Source organism: Falco biarmicus, chromosome 2, assembly GCF_023638135.1.
Source record: "Falco biarmicus isolate bFalBia1 chromosome 2, bFalBia1.pri, whole genome shotgun sequence".
Classification (NCBI taxonomy): domain Eukaryota; kingdom Metazoa; phylum Chordata; class Aves; order Falconiformes; family Falconidae; genus Falco; species Falco biarmicus.
The window spans coordinates 55,697,526-55,718,624 of record NC_079289.1 but is presented as its reverse complement, the minus strand read 5'-3'; positions in this window follow the sequence as shown (position 1 = coordinate 55,718,624).

Below are 21,099 nucleotides of genomic sequence, written 5' to 3'. Positions count from 1 at the left end.
CATTTGGAAGAAAGTGAGGAGGGGAAAGACTTGGGTGTGTCAGCGGGTCAGAGCTTCACAACTGAGCTGCCAGTTGTGAAGCAGCCAAGAAAAAACACGGGGGAAAAAAGCCACAATATCCAAGAAAAAAGCTCAAAGGCACCAGCCAAGGTGTTGTCAGTGAATTCAGGGAAATACTAAAGCCAGAACAGTAAAAGAGTGAAGAAAGAGGTGCCAAATCATGACAAACAAGCCCATGATGCTGCAGCTGCTGCCATCACTGCCATGAAAGCAGTGGATCTTCTGGTGGCCTGGACTGTGGGCAGAGGGGCTGGGGAGAGGGGGGCACCAGCAGGCAGGAACAAGTATGGAGGAGGGCTCCTCAGATGACTGGAAAACCAGAGATCCTCTTTTAAAAGAAGATATTACAAGCGCTTGTCTTGCTTGGCCCAGCAAAACAAAGCTGAAGTGGGATGCAGCTGCTCTCTGTACATCAGGGGAGTAACGCACAAGGCGAGAGAAGAGCAATTTGAAGGACAAAGTTGGCACAAGAATAAATGGGTTTGAACCGATCCTTGCTAAGCTTCAGCTGAAAGTCAAAGGATTTTGAGAGTCATGAAGATGTGGAATAGCAATCAGATGGGGGGGGGGGAAAAGCCACTTCTTAAGAAGGAGCAAAACAGTTTTATGAAACGTGAAGCAATGCTTGTGGCAGAAGTTCTTGTGCCTCTTGTTTTCCAGGATAACCCCACAGATACCTGCTGTGCATCTAAGGAACCCTAACACACAGAGGGGAGGGCTTTGCTGACTGTTCTTTCCCCCCTTGAAATACATTAGCCCAAACACACGCAGGCAAGCCCAAGCAGGGCAACAGCGGGTGCCCAGCAGAGGACAGGTGAGATGTGGTATTCCCTAAGCGTTATCCTCCAGCCAGAGGCAAAGTCTGGAAGGGAGAGTGGAATTCCTTAGGTTGCTTGGTACTCTTCATGTTTTTTTTCAGCAAGGTGGTCTCTGGGCAGTAATGGCAGTGTAGAGGCTTAAGTAAGCAGTGTGCTATAATATGGATTTCTATGCTGCAAACTCAAGAGAAGCAACCAACACTAGTTATGCTTCAGAGTACTAGAAAGCCTCCATAACTGAGGCAGAAACAAACTGCAGGCTTACAGATGCTTCCACTACCTACCTATTCTCCTGCGCTGCCAAAGTCCTGTTCCAGCACGTGCAGCACATAACTGGGGAAGCACAGACTGGGAACAGCCTGTTCTTCCGATGTTCCTAAACTGTAGTCAGTAATGTGGAGCTGCTTCCCAAGATGACACTGTGCTAACAAGCCCAGAGTGAAAGACAGGTAGTACTGTCATAAATATTAAAAGTAAGAAAAGGTGGAGTACAAGACTCATTTGTAGTAGCCACAATGCTAAATTATTACTTGCCCAGTCCATTTGAGCTTTTAAATGTGAGTTAAATCATTTTGCTCTAACACTTTAAAAAAATGCATCTTTTGGCCTCATGTGCTGGTTTTGGCTGGAATAGTTTTCTTCACAGTAGCTAGTATGGGGCTGTGTTTTGGATTTGTGCTGGAAACAGTGCTGATAGCACAGGGATGTTTTTGTTACTGCCGAGCGGTGCTGACACAGAGCCAGGGCCTTTTCTGCTCCTCACCGCACCCCACCAGCGAGCAGGCTGGGGGGCCATAAGAAGCTGGGAGGGGGCACAGACAGGACAGCTGACCCCAACTGACCAAAGGGACATCCCATACCATATGGCATCACGCTCAGCATATAAAGCTGGGGGCAAGAAGAAGGACGAGGGGACATTCAGAGTGATGATGTTTGTCTTCCCAAGTAACCATTGATCATAATGGAGCCTTGCTTGCCTGCCGGTGGGAAGTGGTGAATGAATGCCTTGTTTTGCTTTGCTTGTGTGCATTACTTTTGCCTCTGTATCCATCTCAACCCATGAGTTTTCTCACTTTTACCCTTCTGATTCTCTCCCCCTTCCCTCCGGGGGCAAGTGAGCGAGCGGCGTTGTGGAGTTTAGTTGCTGGCTGGGCTTAAACTACAACACCTCATCTAGGTAAGTTTGTGGAGACGAAGGCAATCCCTGTCCTGATGAGTTTGCAGGCTAAGAAATTGCTGTTAAAACCAGCTAATTATTATGAATACTGTTAGCAGATTTCTCAATAACATTAATGCATGTTGTCTGATGTGTAACCTATGGCAGAGATGTCACTGCCACCCTGTAAAAGCTCCATCACAAATCCAACTTTAAATGGCTTTTAATACAATCTCAATATGGTTTAAATAACTGCCATTGTATGTTTTCTCTGTCAGAACACTGAAATGGCTTCGTGGTGAAAAAGACATAGAGTATCATACCATCCCAAGAAAGGGGTGATCCCTGAGGGCTAAGGTGGGTGGTAATGAGCCAGTGCCAGCCCTTGTACTACCCAGTAGGAGACTATATTGCAGCAGATTTCAGAATGTGAAGCATTTCATGGGTTTCACTAAAAATTGTTAGACTTGTCCACGCTATTGCCCTATTTTCTGACTCTGAGCCTGCTTCCTATCGGATCTCATTCCTCATGGCCAGCCCACTCTTATGTATGGCAAGTAGCTAATCTTGTCTGTCAACATCCAGGATGCAGCACAAGGACAGTGAACATTTTCAGTGTGACATAATGTTTATGGGTGTTTCACAAGAATGGATTTTGAGGACACACTTGATGGAGGAGAGGGGTAGAAGGGCACTACAAATGCTACCTGGTAAGAAACACAGTGATGTGTGTGAAAGAAAACAATAAAGGGAGTATCAAGGCTGGTATTGGTGGGATGAAGAGCATGAAGAGGAATATGGCAGGGAAAAAAATAGCCTGAGATACAGGAAGGTCAGCATGAAAAGTTTCCACATAGTTTTGTTAGAAGCTGGGGACAAAGAAAAAGACTTGGTGAAGGGCATGAAATGATCTGTCCAAGGAGAAGGCTTTTTTTTTTTTCTTTTTGACAGCAGCAGTGCTCAGATAGAACTGGAAGGTGTAACGTAGATGTCAAAGAATAATGCAGAAATTATGAGGGATTTTAAGACTGTGGATAAATACCTTGGTTATCGGAAGAAATCTTTAAGTGCATTGTTGAAAAGAGAAACAATTGAACATGGAGACAGTAGAGGTATGGCAGGAAGCAGAGAGGGAAAATGAAGGATGTCTCTATGGTTCTGTGTCCAAATAAACAGAGGGAGGCATTTTCAACAAAAAAGGAGCAAGTAGTGTAGTGGGTAAAAAGATTACAGGTGGGGGTTGGTCATGTAAACTGTGAATTGCTGTGCAATATAGGGTAGAGTTTCAGTAGCATGGGGAAGCATAGGGGACTGAAAAGAGAGGAGTGGTGGCTGAACCCACAGAAATGGAAGGCATCTCTCAGCATGATACCATCGGGATGCAACAAGGAATCATGCAGACACCACTGTCTGTACTGACTAGAGGTGGGATTCAGCTGCCTAAATTTAGGCAATTGGATGAGCCTCCATTCAGCTGCCTCTCCCAGTATCCAGTAATCCTAGTCATATCTGCCAGCACTATGAAGATATCTCAAATACCGCACCGCAGGTTCAAAGGATACTAGACATTTATGTCTCTGCAGTGACATCTCAATTATGATCTCCTTTGTCTACAATGGAGACCTGAAACACCCAGCTTACAGTAGACATGACACTGTAGACTTTAAATTTGAATTCCCATGATCTGGAGCTGAATTTCACTTTAGCTGTAGTTAGTTGAGATGAAGGGAATGAGCAGGGCTACCTTCTACACGTAGAATTGTAAAGAAGATTGCTTTAAAATCTTATTTTAAAATGTGAAATATGTGAAATTGGATGAAAAGGGATAAATGCGTTCTTTTTTTGAGAGAGAGAGAGAGAGAGAGAGAGAGAAACAGAGACCAGTTTGGGATTGGATTGATGTTTGGCCAACCTGTCCCCTTTCATCTGTAACTCATAATATTGTTATCTGAAACCAACCATAATGTATGCCTTTTCAAATCCTGATTTATGGATTTCATGGTTTGAAGCAAGTATGACAACTCTGGCATGTACACATAAATGAGATACTATAAGATTTGTGGTTTGTGGGGCTATTTGTTAAAGGATTGTTGACTTCAGTGCAATTCCTATTCAATAGGTGTCTAGAGTATAAAAGTTAAGTGGCAAATTGATTGTTTTAGCTCTCCTGGTGAACTGGTTCAGGTGATGCCTCAGTTGTCTTGAGCTCTTACTGCCCATAATGAAGACAGCTGACTGAATCTAGATAGGGACACATCTTCTTGCCCTCTCACATCACAGACACGTTCTGTGCCATTACAAATGACAGAAAAGGGGGACACCAAAAGTACCTCCCATTGATCTAACACTGTTTAGATACTTGCAATGCCGTGGGTTACTGCAGTACGTTGCTGGATGTTTACTCAGATCCCTGGGCACTGACAACATCATGTATCATCCATCAGCATTTCCTTGTTTCTCCTTTAAATTGCCTGCCTTCTTACAAGCAAGAGTGATAAAAAGGCAAAGAAATAAAACAGAAAACAGGAACAAGGAAGGTGATAACAAATACAGGAATATAGGACAGCTATGGACCTGTCATTCAGTTCAGTCATCTGCTATTGCAAACACACAGGTCACATAATCTATTTAGTAAGCTGACAGAGCTCCATCTCAAATGCTGTTAGCTTTTTGCCCATCCTCTTGTAGATAAAAGGTAGATCCAAACCCTCTGTCTTCTGACAGCAGAGAACCCCCTTTCTGAGGCAAAGTTTACCTATGGACAGTTTATATCTATTTGTTCTTTTGCCAACGTTCTCTTTAGGCAAAGCAACTCTGCTCTGTAGATATGTCAGAACGGTAAACATCAACAGTGGAGATCAATCACATCTTATTATAAGCAGCTAATGAAGCCAGTCTCTTCTAGATCCTTATATGAGAGCAGCTTCACTTTTCCTACTAATGATTCTCTGGCTGTGTGAAATTGAATTTTCATGATTGCTATGCCTAAAACAGTACGTTTAAAAAAAGGTGTTACGGATACATTTTTTTCCCTCACTGCTGGAAGTACCTTGGCTTACTTGACACTTTTGGTGGGTGAGTTGGTATCAGAATCCACAGCCAACCTAAAGATCTAGAAAACCTGTAGCTTAAATCAACTGCAAGTCTTTCTTGTACAGAGTTTTGCTACAAAAGTGGGATTTGCAACTCTGGCTCCTGTAGAAGCTCTTTTTTTGCCGTATTTTAACTGCCTTGCTCCTGGATGTGCCTCCATTACCAGGTCCCATGAAACACCCATAATTTAGCTGAAGGGAGTTTGCATGCAGTTTACTGAAAAGCCAGCTATGAAGGCAGATGAGATGCCTTATGAAACGTCACACCTGCTGCATCATCACCAAATGTTTCTGAAACTGAAGAGTCATCTGCTTTACACCATGTGAAAGTCAGGATAACTTACAAGAAAAGTTTGTGTCTTATTAGAGACCTGTAGATGTTATAGATAAATGTTCTGTCCTTACTGTGATTTCCTTAATCCACACTTGACTCAGCTTACTAATTATTTTAAAAATTGATGCAGCCCTTCATATAAGTGGAAATTAGAATACTGTCTCTTAAGTGCAGTCCTGTCATTTCACACCTCCTTAGTGAGTGACCCTCAAAACTCTAATGAAAATCCCGAATATACATAAATACAGGCCATGGACTTGAGGTACAAGTCAAAGCAAAGTTATAGAAATTATGCAAAGTGGTGAATTATGTCTTTTTTTGTTTCTCAGTAGCAGCACCTTGAACTAAAAGGCAAAGATAACTCAGCTGAAAATATAGACAGCTCAGCAAAGCAGAGGGTAGTGCAGCTACCCTTCTAATAAAACATTTTACAGACCATTACTTATTCAAAATGAAAGACTAGATTTTGTGGTTTAAGCCTGTCCGGCAACCCAGCCCCACACAGCTGCTTGCTCACTCCCCCTCACCCAGAGGGATGGGGAAGAGAACTGGAAAAGAATGTAAAACTGAAGGGTTGAGGTAAGAACAATTTAATAGGTAAAGCAAAAGCTGCACGTGCAAGCAAAGCAAAGTGAGGAATTCATTCACCACTGCCCACGGGCAGGCAGGTGTCCAGCCATCCCCAGGGAAGCCGGGCTCCATCACACCTAACGGTTACTGGGGAAGACAAACGCTATAATGCCAAATGTCCTCCCCTTCCTTCTTCTTCCCCCAGTTTACATACTCACCACAACATCATATGGTATGGAATACCTCTTTGGCTAGCTTGGGTCACCTGTCCTGGCTGTGTCCCCTCCCAATGTCCTGTGCCTCTCCAGCCCTCTCACTGGCAGGGCTCAAGGAACTGCAAAGTCCCTGACTTAGTATAAACATCACCCAGCAACAACTAAAACCATCAGTGTGCTATCAACATTGTTCTCACATCAGAGCCAAAACACAGCACTGTACTAGCTGCTAAGAAGAAAATTAACTCTATCCCAGCTGAAACCAGGACACTTGATGAAATATGCTTATAGTTTTTTTCTGTATCGAGAAACACGTTTCATCATTTACAGATATATGGATTGGCAATACAACAATCCACTTACCTTTCTCTCTCATTGGGGGGGTTGTCCTGGATAATACTGCATTCTCCCAAGCTCTGTAAGTGAAATTATGGCATTAAAGGACTCTACATAAATACACGTGGATTTTGTCAAGATGCAGAAACATGCGAGAAAGATTTTAACGTTCTTAAGCATCACTATCCCCAGTAAAACAGAAACTTAGGGAAATTCTGACTAAAAGACATAGTCTGAGCTAGCAAAACCTGTAACACTTCCATTCACAAAGCTGAAATAGGTGTCTCCCTATAATTATCTTGCCACCTGTCCTCCACTGTACTATTGTTTTCCCTTCATTTCAGATATCTTATCAAAGAGGAGTGAATGGGCCAACCTCGTTTTTTATTAAAATGGTTTGTATCAAATTATATGGAGTTCCTTCACAGAATAATGAGCATGGGGAATGTATTAGGGCATACTTACAAATAGCTGCAGGTCACCTTTAATTTGGGCATATAGACTTTTCGCACTCCTTTTTATAACTGTAAAATTTTCCTGACATATTTGTACTGAAAACATGTGAAAGAAATACAATGACATATAGCTGGCCTGGCTGCTAGTGAAACATATATAAAAGACAAAGTAAATTCCCATCACTGGTCATGTAACAGCCTACACACCTTGAACAGAAAAAAAAAACCTAACAAAAATTCACTGCAGCAGTGCAAACATCCTATCTGCATCATCACACACAGGAGTCATGGGGCTTCACATACCATTTGTATTAAAGCAGCATGTAGGCTTTTGGGCTGTGTTCCTGGATTGCTTAGTGCTCTCTCCTGTTGATGTAGCATTCGTCACCTATGTGCCCCCAAAGGCTGTGTAAATGGGAGGGTCACTACACGCTTGTCAGCTGAGACAGTTAATGACCCCCTTGTGATGGCATTTCCACAGTCAGGCACAGGCTGGTAGATACAAAGATGGAAAAGCCAGCAGTTCTGACTGAGCAGCCCCTAACCCTCCCTGGCCTGTAAGGAACAACCCACTAATGACAGTATTGTACTTTGTTTCCTCTGTTGGCTTCGGCTTTCTCTTTTTAATTCCTTGTGTTTCAGAAAAAAATTGCTGTGAGTCCTGAGCTGGGGCACGATTCTGTGACCTCCATGATTCCCAGGTACAGAAAATATGGATCTGTAAAGAGAAGACAAATTATAATATAGTTTTGAGTGACAAATAATTCCCACAGACCTTTAAAAAAAAAAAAAGTGGCCAGTCATAGACTAGGATGAGGGAGTAACTTTTTATAATCTGCTGTTCACAAAAAGAGAATGCTGCCTGAGAGACATCCATTAGCCAGCCTTGTAAATGCTCTCCACTCTCCCCAGCTGGGGAGGTGTTCATTTTCAATAGATAAAGACAAGTTTCATCTCCCTGTATTTGGCTAAATGCTGCAATAAGAAGTGAATTATTTGGCTCTGCAGTGTATTTTTGGGTTTTTTTAAATGCTTAGCATATATATGTTTTCTGGAAAATTTGCTCAAGACAGTACAGAAATGGATTCTACCTGACACAAGTTGTCAAACTGCAATCCATGAACATTAAAAATACATTCTCCCAGGGGTATGTGCTTCATGTTCTTAACTGTCAAAACATTTGCCCTGTGACACTGTGATTAGTAAATATCTGAGCTACTCCATATACTATATGAAATTCCAGCTTCTTTGTGGTTTGCCCCCACAGCTAGCCTCTAAAAAGGTAGAATAGATTATGCTTTCTCTAGGTTTTGTTTAAACCAAAGGGATAATGGGTTAGGCCAGAGGACAGAGGAAGAGGGACAGAGGAATTTAGCTGGATTACGGCTGAATATGGAGTAGTTTGACTTCCATAAAATGAATAGCGTTCATTCAGGCACAGATTTCATGGTACAATTGACTACATTAAGGTTAGAGGACACCTCACCAGATTTTTAACTGTTACAAACCCTTGACTGTGGCAACCTGAAGTATTCCTATTTCTCCCTTTCTAAACACCAATAACAGCATCACCTAGCACAGTAACAAACAAACCAAAATTGTCACACTGGATCTGCCCCAAGCTTCAGCCTGCCCAGCAGCACACTTCTGACAACAGCAGGCACTCAAAACCCCAAAGACACATGTACATATCCCCAGCGGGCAAATGCAGAATAAAATCCCTTGCATTAAGTCTCATTCTCTCCTCTAATAGTTAGAGATTGGCTTAAGACCCAAAGCATGACATTTAAGTTAATTAAGTATTAAAAAAAGCGGAAGTGCAAACTCTGGATATTCTTTCTATTTCTTGGAGAGCACCAAGCACACAGACACATGGAGTGGGCTGATCCCAGGGCCACTCATGTGAAGGAAGATCTTTCCATTCGCAGTCCATGGGCTCAGGATCAGCTTCAATGTGAATGTTTTGGATCTATAGAGCAGGACCCAGGCCAGTGTGCGAGCAAGGGGGATAGACCGCCAGCTATGCTCTGCCTCTGTGTGTGTGCTTGCGAGAGTGCCTCTGTTTAGAAGTGTGTTGTGTTAATGAAGCTGACCAATGATTTAAGGAGGCGTAAATGATCGAAAAGGGAAATTTATTAGTATGTGCATAATCAAATCCCTTCTCTCGGCTGGATTTATAATCAGAAGTGCCTGGACAACTTCTGTGGTTTCATTCATCTATGTGAGGTATTTACAGTATATTTACAGTAGCCATTTATAGTTCATGAGCTTTTTTTTCTTTGCAAACTTTAATTTAATAACTCCTAATATCCTCAGTCGCTTTCACACACAGTGTGCTTACTGAACTAAAGCCTTCTATTTCCTTCTGAATAGAAACCACTCCTGCCCAGACCTTGCACAGCTAGGGATTTGAGTGCAGTAGACAATTTCAAAGACTGCTCTTTCTATTTAACAATCAGTGCATTAGGCTAAAATATTCACACAGATGCACTAGCAATTGAAAGGGTATGCGGTGTAGTGACAAGGTCCTTCTGTTACCTGGAACTGTAGAATGATGAATGAGCATTAGTGGAATATTCTTTTGGCCTTTAGGTTTACCTTGATCTTCTCACAGAATGCAAATTGACATTATACCCACATTTCTATAGTATTTATTACTGTGGTCATGATGTGAGGGCTTTTTTCAATATGAATAGTGTAAAAGGGGAAACATATTACTGCAAAGAGGCATTATTGTGCTGGGAATGTATAAACAGCTGAGAAGAATAGAGCGACATGCTCATAATGGAAACTGAAAGCTCTTCATTTTGTCCTGATTGTCTACCCTTCCTTTTTAAACAACCTTCCTTTTTCCTAGCTATCAATACAAAGTTCTTTTTGGTAAAATGAAGTGCATTCATGCTGCCTGAAAGAAGCTTTTAAAGTTGATCTGTGCCCACACAAAAGGGAGGCAGTGTTTGAGCACATCAAGTTGAGGAAGCAAACTTGGTCAATGTTCATTACTCATGGCTTGACACTCTGAGCCTCCATATCATTTTGTAAAGAATCAGATAAACTTTCCTTGTGATAAACAACTGAAATAATTTTTCTTAGCTGTCAAGTCCTTTTCTCCCATTTCCAGCCTGTTCTCACACTCTTCCCAGCTTGTAAAAGCAACTGAGCACAGCTCTTTGGACTGATAAATGGGCTCCTTTCAATTGGTGGCAGGCTTCAGGAAAAAGAGATAATCCTGGATAATGTGGACACAGTTTTCATTTCATGTCACCCAATTAAACTGCAATTATCCGGAGTGCAACAGCAGAAAAACTGGAAAGAATGGTTGGAGAATGAGGAGCCCTGGCTCCCTGGGACTCTTTATACTACACACATTAGCCTAGATTTGTTCTATTCTGATAATAAAGTGCCAGTCTAAGCACTTAGCAGCACACAGTGAGAGACAGACCAGCTGCAACCTGTAGCTCAGAATGAAATACTATTGCAAGTGCTCTGGGAAATATCAGTTCGATCCAGAGTAACTTTCTGGGAGATTATTTGCATCAGGAATCCAAAGCCCTGTGCTGTGGTTAATTACCCCCGGAGCAATATGGTCAGGAGGTGTTCTGAACAATGTGGTGAGGTTCAGATTACAGGTAAAACAAGGACAAAAAAAGCCTTTTCTTAACATGACTCACAGTAGCATTGCAAGCCAAAATAAAGCAGATATCAACCATTTTATTATGAAGGCAAACTGCACTAACGTATCTTATCTCTTCAGCATTTTGGCTGAGATCTAGGGCAGGATGAATTTAATATGTTAATATGTCTTATTAAGTTACCACTCTCGCAGTAAAATAAACTGGATAATCTAACAGATCTGTTTTATCTCTAATTACCATGATCCTGGTAAACTGCAATTAAATAAACAGATGGAGTTTTTAAGCTTGTGGCCTGGTGCATGGGAACCTTGTAGTAATTGGAATGCATGTGTTTGTTATTATTGCTTTATTTCATTTACCCAGTACTGGGAATGCATGGTGTCTGTGCTGTAGGCATGAGCTGTAAGTATGAGGGTGACATCCAAAGTGTCTCCTACAACTAAAAAGCTTTGTTCCTGGAAGTCCCTGCTATTTGCCCTCCAATTTTTTATTTAATTTACTCCTACATGAAGGACCAGGCAGGGCTATCCCAGGCTCTGAGGTAAGTTAGGCACTATGGCCTACAATCCCTTATCTGAGAGGAAAGATGGGCTTTAGGGTGTCGTATTACATTACATTATAAACATACACAGAACCACTTTTGCTTGGGGTCTCTTTGCACACTGGGAAGCAGCAGCAAAATGGAGAACCACCATCTTCAGTGGCAACACCTGCAGCTGCATGCAAGTTCCAATGCCAGGTGGTGTGTCTTAGTGCTGTCCCACCAGCCCTGGTGCAGCTAATCAGATCCATCTACCCTATATAATGGTACAAAGGGGGCAACAACATGATGGCAATTCCTAGGTCAGACTATGAGCTCTCCACTGTGACCATAGGAGACTCCTAGGTATCGCTTAAGCCTTCAACAGGCACCAGACCCCATGCTTTTGTGTAATTTGCAAGTTATAAATAATTTTTACAGTATCTTTTGCTAGCAAGTCATGTAACACAAAAGTGTGATGCTTTCATAGGAAAGACAAAGCAAAACCTAAAACTGTGTAGGGATGAAGCACACGATTCCTGAATGAAGCACAGCTATTTCATAAGCAGATAGTATATGGACTGGAAACATTTTGTTTTACCTGAATTTTTTCAGTTTGGCCTTATATCCAGGTATTTATCAAATGGAAAATTGCATTTCCCCATCCCACCTGGGAAAACCCCAGGTGCAGAAAGGATTTGGATTCTTCAGAGATGTTAATAAAATTGGGATTTCCCTGTTTCCAAAATAATACCATGCCTCCCACGCTCTTTATTCCATCCCTTCGCATTCCTACCTGAAGCAGGTTCTGGGCTGCTTTGAAGATTGCTTTTCTGTTTAAAACTTGAAAGCTACCTTGTTCCTCGTGGAGCCTATTTAAATAGCAAAAAGCTGCACCTTGATGTGAGCAGGAGCTGCAGAGTGGAAAGAGGGGCTGTGGCAGAGGTATGGGCACTCACACCCTCAGCAGATATTAATGGAGCGGTTCAGGTCCTCTGTAAAAGGAGGGGATTTATACCAACAGCAATACATGTTTTAAAAGGTGTCAACTTTCTTTTAACTATTTTCTGGTCTCAAGGAGCCTTTAAACAGCGGTCCCACAAAGAAGTGCAGTTAAAAGAGCCCTAACTTGTAGTTCACTGGCAGCAACAGAGGGAGCATGATTTTAAGGAACAAATGCATTTTCCTTTTGGAAGCTCCATCTCCGGGACAGGATCAGTTCACCAGCGACTTGCTCCTCTGAGAAGCTGAATTAGAAGCTGACACACTTTTCCAATGCCAGTCCTAACATTTCAAAGATGAGAGCAGGACTAAAGAAGCAAGTGAGGGGAACCCACAGGAGGTGCCCAAGACTGATATGCATACATCGGTAGAGAAAGGTGATTGTATTTGATTTAGGGAACAATGGCTGGGTAACAGAGCAAAATAAATCAATCTCTGATGGTTTTAGGAAGAAGGTCAAGTGCTTGAACAACGTTAATCACTTGCCAAGCCTAAGATCTGTCCTGATGAGAATGCCAAGACATTGATCTTACTAAGTGACATTTATCTATGTAAACACAGAAATTAGGTCCTGTGTATAACACAGTATAGTACATTAGTCTGTTAGCAGAGTGCACAGAGTGTACAGAGTGTATTAACATCGTGCACTAACAGCATATAGGGCAATGTAATGGAGAATGACATTGCATAGTCTCGTTACGCTGATTATGCCAGGCTGTGTGCACATGTTAGGAGAAGGTCCCTTTCCCAAGCAGATCTGCAGTCCAGATAGGTGAGGGAGACAAACTCACACACAACACCTTGACTTGCCAGGCACAGAACCTGGGCTTTCCAGCAATTAGCTCAGTTACCTCCCAGGAACTAGACAGTGCTGGGTAGGGGATCTGCATATTAGTCACATAACTGTTTTATCATCTATTTTGTTATCTTGGAAATACAAGAATGTAAGAATATTCAAGCCAGATGCTGACTTAATTTACAGGGAGGGAGAAAGGGGAGTCACACCTTCACAAACGTCTCTATTTCCTCATTTCTTTCTCCAAGGAGAAATGCTATCACATACTAATCTTCAGGAGAGGCTATTAGATGACATTTGTAAATCCTTTTTAAAATATATGTATACTACATAAATATATACACTTAAACAATATTTTAATGATGCTTTAAAACATAATTGTGAATTATTTTTGATTCCAGTGTGGAAAAGGCACATTCACGTATTATAAGGGACTGGATTTTAAAGGACTGTAATCTCTATGCAATCCTTCTCTCCATTTCTACCTACTTGCAACTTGCTAGGAAGAAACAAAACTTGGATGGCTGCAATCTACCTCCTGGTCTACTGTGCCCCATAAAGTTGTTCTGGGAGGAGAAATACTAACTCCTGAGAATGTAGCTTTACCAAAATATCAACGTGTACTTCCCATAAGAGCTTCGTTAGCTGATGGCATTTTACTTGACTACCAGCAGTCATTGTTCCCCTCAGAAAGGAGCAGTGTCAGATAATTTCACCCCCTGCTTTCTCTTTGGTTGCACAGTGGCCAGAAACAGGAATTGGAGACCCGCAAACCAAGCGGAGGCCAGGGCTCTGAATGGAGCAGTTCTGTCTGAATCTCATGCTAATGAGATCAGGAAGGGAGGAAATGTTGAACTCCAACCCTGGGCTGCCAAGCAGCTCGCCCCTGCCTCTGTGGAAGGCAGAGGCAGCTGGGGGTGGGGAGGATCCTGAGGTACGGAGGAGGGGATGAGGATGCTACTCAGCTGGCAGGAAAGGGAGCAAGAGTTTCGCTTATCTTAATAGCTCCTTTTGTTCAGGAATCACAGTAGCAGCCCTTATTTGCAAACTTGAATAAGTATAATGTGCTCTGAGCTCTTGCACAGGTGCTAGGCGCTAGTGGTTTTTCTCCGTGCCTGCACAATGACTGCTTTTTTTGCCAGGGCTGCAGGAAGGAACTGGAAAGATTCATTCAGACAAAAGTGCTGGCTGCACATTTGGGCAAAGTGCTGACTGGCTTTTGTTGCTGTGTACGTGGTGCCATCCGTGAGCCCAGTGATGTTGACCTAGAAGGTGATCTGACAATGAATGTTTCTTTTGGAGAACGTGTCAACTATTGTAGAAGCTCGCGCATTCGTAATGAGACTAACTGGTTCCAACAGATAATTGCCTGGCAGTCTCTCTTGATAGCTGGGTAGATAAACAGTGTATTTTCTTCCCTTCCTTCAAAAACTTAGCAGGAGAGGCAAAAACAGGGCCTTGAGCATCTGCAGGGATGAAGTAAAGCAAAAGTAAATCACAGTAAGACAGAGAACTTAAGAAAAGTAGACACACTCTTGCTGAGCCATTTTTCTGAGAAGTTACACCCAGTGAGTAGCTGTCTTACTGAATTTAAATGGGTTTATACCACCTCAATGCAACTTTGCTGACTTGCTTTGAGAATCTGGCATTGGACTGTTTCAGCCTTCAGTAAAGGTTGCCTGCCAAATAGGATGTTTTCTTCACTATTTTTTTGTTACAGCTTGCCCAAATCCACAAGAGGATGTCATTGATGTTGCCATATGGTGGCTATTGGACTTAATACTGTCCAGTTTGTGGATAACATCCTTCTCTTCTTAAAGCTCTGCTGCCCTCCAAGTTCACTAGATACTGAGAGACTGTAAAACTTAGCAGGGTGAGTATCTGAGAATGAAGAGAGACTTATGAAATGCCTATAATCAAGTATTTACCTCTTCAAATGAGCCAAGATGCTTGTGGATTAACAGTCTGAGGAACCTCAGAGCATGTGGCTTTATAATACACTGCTTCTTCTACACAGGCTTTTTTCTATCTTTCTAACTCTAGAGGTGCTAACCTCTGCTGCAACTTAGGAGACAGAGCAGTCCATCACATACGATTCAGGATGAAGTTAATTAGCCCACCACTAGAATACTTGGAACTAAGTTTGCCCTCATATACAAATATATTCCCTCTTGTTAAGATTTCCAGAAAGCTATAAAGATGCTTGGGCCAAAAGAAATCCTCACTGTTAATGCACACACCTTTTTCCAATAAATAAGGAAGAAGGATCCAGTATATCCTTAGGTCTTTTGCTGTCTGCTTGGTTGTGATTAGTAACCTTCTTTTGGTGTAAGAAGTTTCTCTCTTTATGCATCACGTTGTCATCTTAATAACAGTTCTCAAGCATTTCTATGGTGGTAAATTCAGATACTCTTGGTCAGTATCGAGCACCTGTTGTGCTACAAACATACACATAAATGTATTTGCCACTGTTATCCACTATGGATTACACAACTTTTACTTAATTATTTTAAGTTATAGCGTTACTATGTGCTTGTAATACGAATTATTGAAAGACCCATTTTTTTCCTCTCTGGAACCATTAATGAAAACCTCATGTCCATTAAATTTTGTTCCATCAGATTTTGCTCCTTGAAAAAATGTCAACAAGCTAACAATTTTCTTATTAGAGAAACTAGAAAGCCAAATATATTTCCTCATTCTTAATGTAAATGTGGGAGATAATATAGTAGTTCATAACTTTTCCAAAGCAAGTTATAGTATTTAAGAAAAGTAACCAAAAAAAAACTCTTTTAAAGAAAAATATTTGGGGAGGGTGGGAGATGTTTTTCCCATTTCCATTGCAAGAAAGATGGGAACGCAATGTACTCAGCCAAGTGACCCATGGTGGCATTAGTCTGTAGCTTCTCATTTTTAACTCTCTCGGGTTCTAGAACACCAAATTTGATTTTATTTCCTGCCTAAAGGTTTGAGACAGCACGTTTCACAAGGATACAGCAGTACTTCCATTTATGAAATGTGGAGCAGGTTTCTTACTCTCTCTCATGGATTCCTCCTTCAAAATCATTTAAATAATTATAAGACAACTGGAGTGAGACATGGACCCCCGGTGGCCTCTTTTCATCTGAGCTAGGAGGCACTCTGGGTGGGATCTCCCTTCCAACTCCCACCACAGTTACTCAGCTGGAAAAAGCTTAACCAGTCATCAAGTGTGCGAGTAAGGAGGACTGTATGAGTGAATTAGTGGGGATCTGGGAATCAAAAAATCAATAACGTTTACAGCCTTAATTAAGATCTTGTTATGATGCTGGAATGTAGAGGACTGTCTACCAGTGGATTTTACGTTCATCTGACCCAGAAAACCCAGAGACAACAGTGGGTGCATCATCCTGCCTTTAGCATCAGACTGAAGGATGGCCCAGCAAAGCATCCATCCTTCCCACTACCTGATGGCTGCCTGCACGGGGTGCCGGTGCCGTAGGCAGCAACAGCTGCAGGACGCTCTGCGCATAGCTGTGGTATATATGGGAATGAATGGTAACTAGGGTTGCTGCTGCTGTTTTTATTTTGGCTAGTTGGCAGATGTCTTGCTATTCTTTAACTTTTGAATTAGGATGATGTAAGAGGACCAAGTGCTATGCTAAACACTGCACTACAGGGTTTATCAGAAAAGGCTGTTGGTCTTGAGCGAGTTACCCAGAATTGCAGAGAATTAGGAGCAAATTTCATGAGTAGTCAACAAGTTCATGGGCTGAAAAAGTGAATTAGTACCTAATCCTCCATGATTCTGGGTGACTGGTTTTCTGTAGGCAGACCACGCTATATCGGTGGGAAGGCAGAAGGGCACCTACGCTGTGTGTGCACCCGTGAATGCCATCCAATGTACACCCACAGCCATGGACAAAACTCCTCTCTGGGCTGCCTGTCCCAGGACCCTCCAGCACTGGTTGTTAAATCCATATGTTGAGCTGTCAGACAGATGCATCACTGTTGTGTGACCTTGGCTTGTTGTAAAGCAGAAGGATTGTTTGGGTGAGTGTATGGGAAACAGAGGAGCTCAAGTGCTGGTTGTTATTAACATACCATGCTGAGGACACGCACTGCCTCAGCCTTAAGCCCTCCAAAAGACCAGGTCCGTGGTTGATAACTCCCTTTCTCTGAGGTCGTTCCCTAGGTCTTGATGCTTACTTCCTGCATGACTAAGTGCCTGCATCATTTCCTAAAAGAGTTTTGAGGGGCTTTTGAAAATATAAAACTTGATAACTCATGCAGGCCCAAATGCAAAGCACCTTAAGATCAGTGAGCGTCCTCCTATCACCACTGATCGCTGAAACAGGAGCAGTCCTTCTCCCAGTTCAGAGGTCTGTCCTCCTACTCCCAAGGGTGGCTCTAATTAGCTTGTGCCACATCACCTACCCTTGAGCTGAACTGTGCTTCAGCTCAGCCTTGTCAGAACACTGCTTCATTTCGTCTGTCCCAGGCTTCCAGTTGCCTCACGTGTGAGCGCTCACCATCAGCTCTGCTCCCCTATTGTTCGCTGCCGGTGTGCAGGGCTGTGTGCTGCAGATGGAGTTCCTTGGGAGATTAATGATGTGCTGAACAATGCGTTGTAGTTGATACCCTCTTGAACTCTGACACCTGACACTGGACACCTTCAGCTGTAAGTCAAGGGCTGAGGAAGTAAGCAAATTCTGGATAGATCCTGATTTCCCTCAAAATATCTGCGAATAATAACACTTCTTTGACGTATGTGTCACAGGTAGCTTTGCTTTCACTGGTTTTCACATAAATGCTGGAGAAGATGGTATTTTTATGGTTATGCAATTCTTAGAAAAAGTATTTTGAACTCTGCCAGTCTGTGCCTCTGGCCCTTCTCTCTATGAGGTGGGAGGAGAATCAGGTAATTAATGTATTTGTATAACAATTTGTCACACTGTTGTTGACAACACAGAAAAAAGCACCAGTTCCTGTTTATCTTTTAGCAAGGGCACCCTGCGTGTCAACTGTCCTGCCTGAGGACATGCTTTAAAGTAGTTATCAATGCCCCAAGACAGAAAGGCTCAAGACATTAGCCCAGCTCAAGTGGCATCGTGTGTTTTCACTCCCTCTCCCCTGGCTGGCCCTCCCTCCCGTTCGTCAGCCCACTGCCCTTTCGTGACACGAACCCCGCAGTCGGGAAGGCGCTGGGTATTGTTAGCGTTGCTCCCTACAGTAGATTGGCAGCCAGGAGTGCCGGGGAATGACAGGTCCCATAATGCACCCTCATCGTGAAGATGGAGAGCGTCACCTCTGTAACATTCCCAGCTTTCATTAGCCTGAATGCAATTGTGCTAGGTTTAATTTTTGGAGTGTTTGCAGTTTTTCCAGCAAATAGCTGTTTGAACACAGTGTCCCCATTATATCACCACAGTCAAAGAGAGGAAAGATAAAGGCATTGCGCAAAGTTTCTGTGGCTTTGCAGACAAGGATTTATGTACTGGAGAACTCTCATCTGGCAGTCAATTTGCCTTTGTCTTTCAAAGTAGTGGAAGTATCAAGGGAGTATGCCCAAGAGTTTTATTTGCTATTTACCAGATTACTGAAGTATCGGGCATCTTTAGATCTGTTGTGAAGACAAATGCTTTCAAAATGATTTTGCAAACTTCTGCTGAGGCTGAGGGGAGAGGCTAGTGAAATCCTTGAAATGTGGCTCTTTGAACTGCTAGAGGGTGCATGATTGAGGAAAGAACTTGAGACTGTACAGTTTCATGAGTTTAAAATGAGATCTGTCGTAAGGGTCTGTCCAGCAGAGAGAAAAAGGGAAAACACATCTGCCACTATCTGCTTGAGAGAGGTAACCATGTTCCCTCTGGAAAGTGATAGTCCCTGGTTAGCATGTATAAGGATAAGCCGAGTTTAAAAAAATCAACACTTTCTAAACAGGCAAGGGTGAGATTCATTTGTAGCTCCACTTAGTTTATAGCTCAGCTTACAACATGCAAGAAGTATTGCAGTTAATGGCATCGGTCCTGGCTAACATTTTCCCCCTCATCTTTCCCCAACATTTGATTCGGACTGGCACAGCTAAAATTGTAGTGAAGACAGAGCCTGTAAGACCAGTCTTTATTGTCTGAGAGCAGAATTGAATTGTATTCATCTAATGCTCCTGAAAGTGGGTGAGAGCTGAGGGGAAAGCTGCTTATAAAAATGTGTAACTTAGCATTAAAACCAACTACTGTACTGGAGAGCCTGCGTTATAAATACCTTGGCCACTATAGATGATCCTGGGATTTGTGGAACAGTTAGCTTTGCTAACATGATAATTAACTGAAATAAGTCATAAAACAAAGTGATTCACAAGATGTTGCAGAAAGAATTCAGAACAGAACCTGTCAAGGAAAAAAAGGCCTTTATACCAGAATAAAATATGACCCACTGACTTAGGGTTATCAATAGGGACCAGTAAATACACTGGAATGCCTAACTAGCTTGAAACCCTACCAGTGCCTGAAGCCAACATTTACAAAGTTCCAAAAAAAATACCTACCTGAATGCCTGGCATCCATAAAGTTCTTGTAATTTCTGATCCCAGGTAAAATATTTAGTGAAAGGCCATTTCTGTAGCTAGCCTTGATAAATCCAAGAGCTGTGAGGTATCTCCTTAATGCTTATCTGCCATGGAAGATAGGAGACTAACCTTCTGCTGTGTTTTTGTTATCTCATTTCAGGGAAAGTTTCCTAGCCTATTCTTTCACAGATGTAGGTGGTGTCTGTGTTCATTTCTGAAGAGCTGGTTTCTGGCCAAACTGCTTAGCTAGCCTCAGGCCCCAACCCACAGTACAGAACACGGTCCCTTTTAAGATACAGTTTTAAAGATTTTCTTTTGGCCAAGTGGGCCCTCCTTAATGTAACATGAACCTTTCTTCTCTTAGCGCCAGTAGAGAACAGTCCAATGTCCTGCTCTAGAAAAAAGCAACGGTCCTGCTGGGAAGAGCACCTTTTTGATCCACCACAGACTCCATTTCAGCCAGACATGACACAGGCACCATGAAGGCATGCCAAAGGCCAGTACTCTGCCAGTGCCACCGTTATTTCAGTCATGCACACAGTGCTGATGGTTGCTTCTATTGGCCTGAGCAGTCCTTTCTCCTGGGAAGAGGATGAACAGGAGGACATTGACCCCATCTGCTGCCACATCATTTCCTCATGTGACTAGGGAAGCTCTGCTGTGGCACCTAGGCTGTTTTCAACTGGATCAGTACAGCAGTCACTGAACCGAACCACAGGCATCTGAAAAACATGAGCAGAAGGTCTAAGAGGGAGAAGGAAACAAACCAAGCCTTTTGTTTAAGGTACTGATCTGAGGCTCAGGAGATGTGGGAAATCCATTCCTGACTGGATGATGGATCTTGATTTAGCCTCAGCATTGCACTGTCTCTCTGTAGGTCTTTGTCTGTTCTCTGCTCATGTCACCCCTTTGTTTTCTCTGTTTAAGCTATATGTGCCACGGGGCACTGATCACATCTCTCAGTGGTTGTACAGGGCTTGGTGCTGTGATAGATCACTCTGGATACTCCCAGTGACAGCAAAGAATAAAAACAACTGTGATAGGTTATTTGGCATGTCATTTTGAGAGCAACATGTAATAGATATTCTAAGAATCACACATCTCCTTCCTTAAGAACCCTGCAATATCCTCTTCTTCCAGAGCACACCCACCTTCAGTTCTCCTGCACTCTCAGGACATTCTTGCAATAATGGCAATAACTTTTCACTGCTATGAAAGAAAATGTAATTATTGTCCCATTTTTTATGTATTATGGACCAAAAATTTTAACTACCCATCATCAGGGCTGAGCTGCCTCTGTGGTAAGGTAATTAATGCTATAGAATTCTCCTCTCACTTGGACCTTGTTTGCCCACATTTCTTCCTGGAAAATGTGGTCCTTTGGCAAAATTAAACTGAGGATTTATGGTATAGACACATTTACAAAGACCTAGATCTGTGTATGATGCTAAACCTGTATTTCTTATTCCAAAGCTTCATAATAAAAATCATTAAATTAATATGCTATAAATAACTGTTGAAAACTACTTGACTTTGGCTACAATACAAGGAAAGGTATTTCAG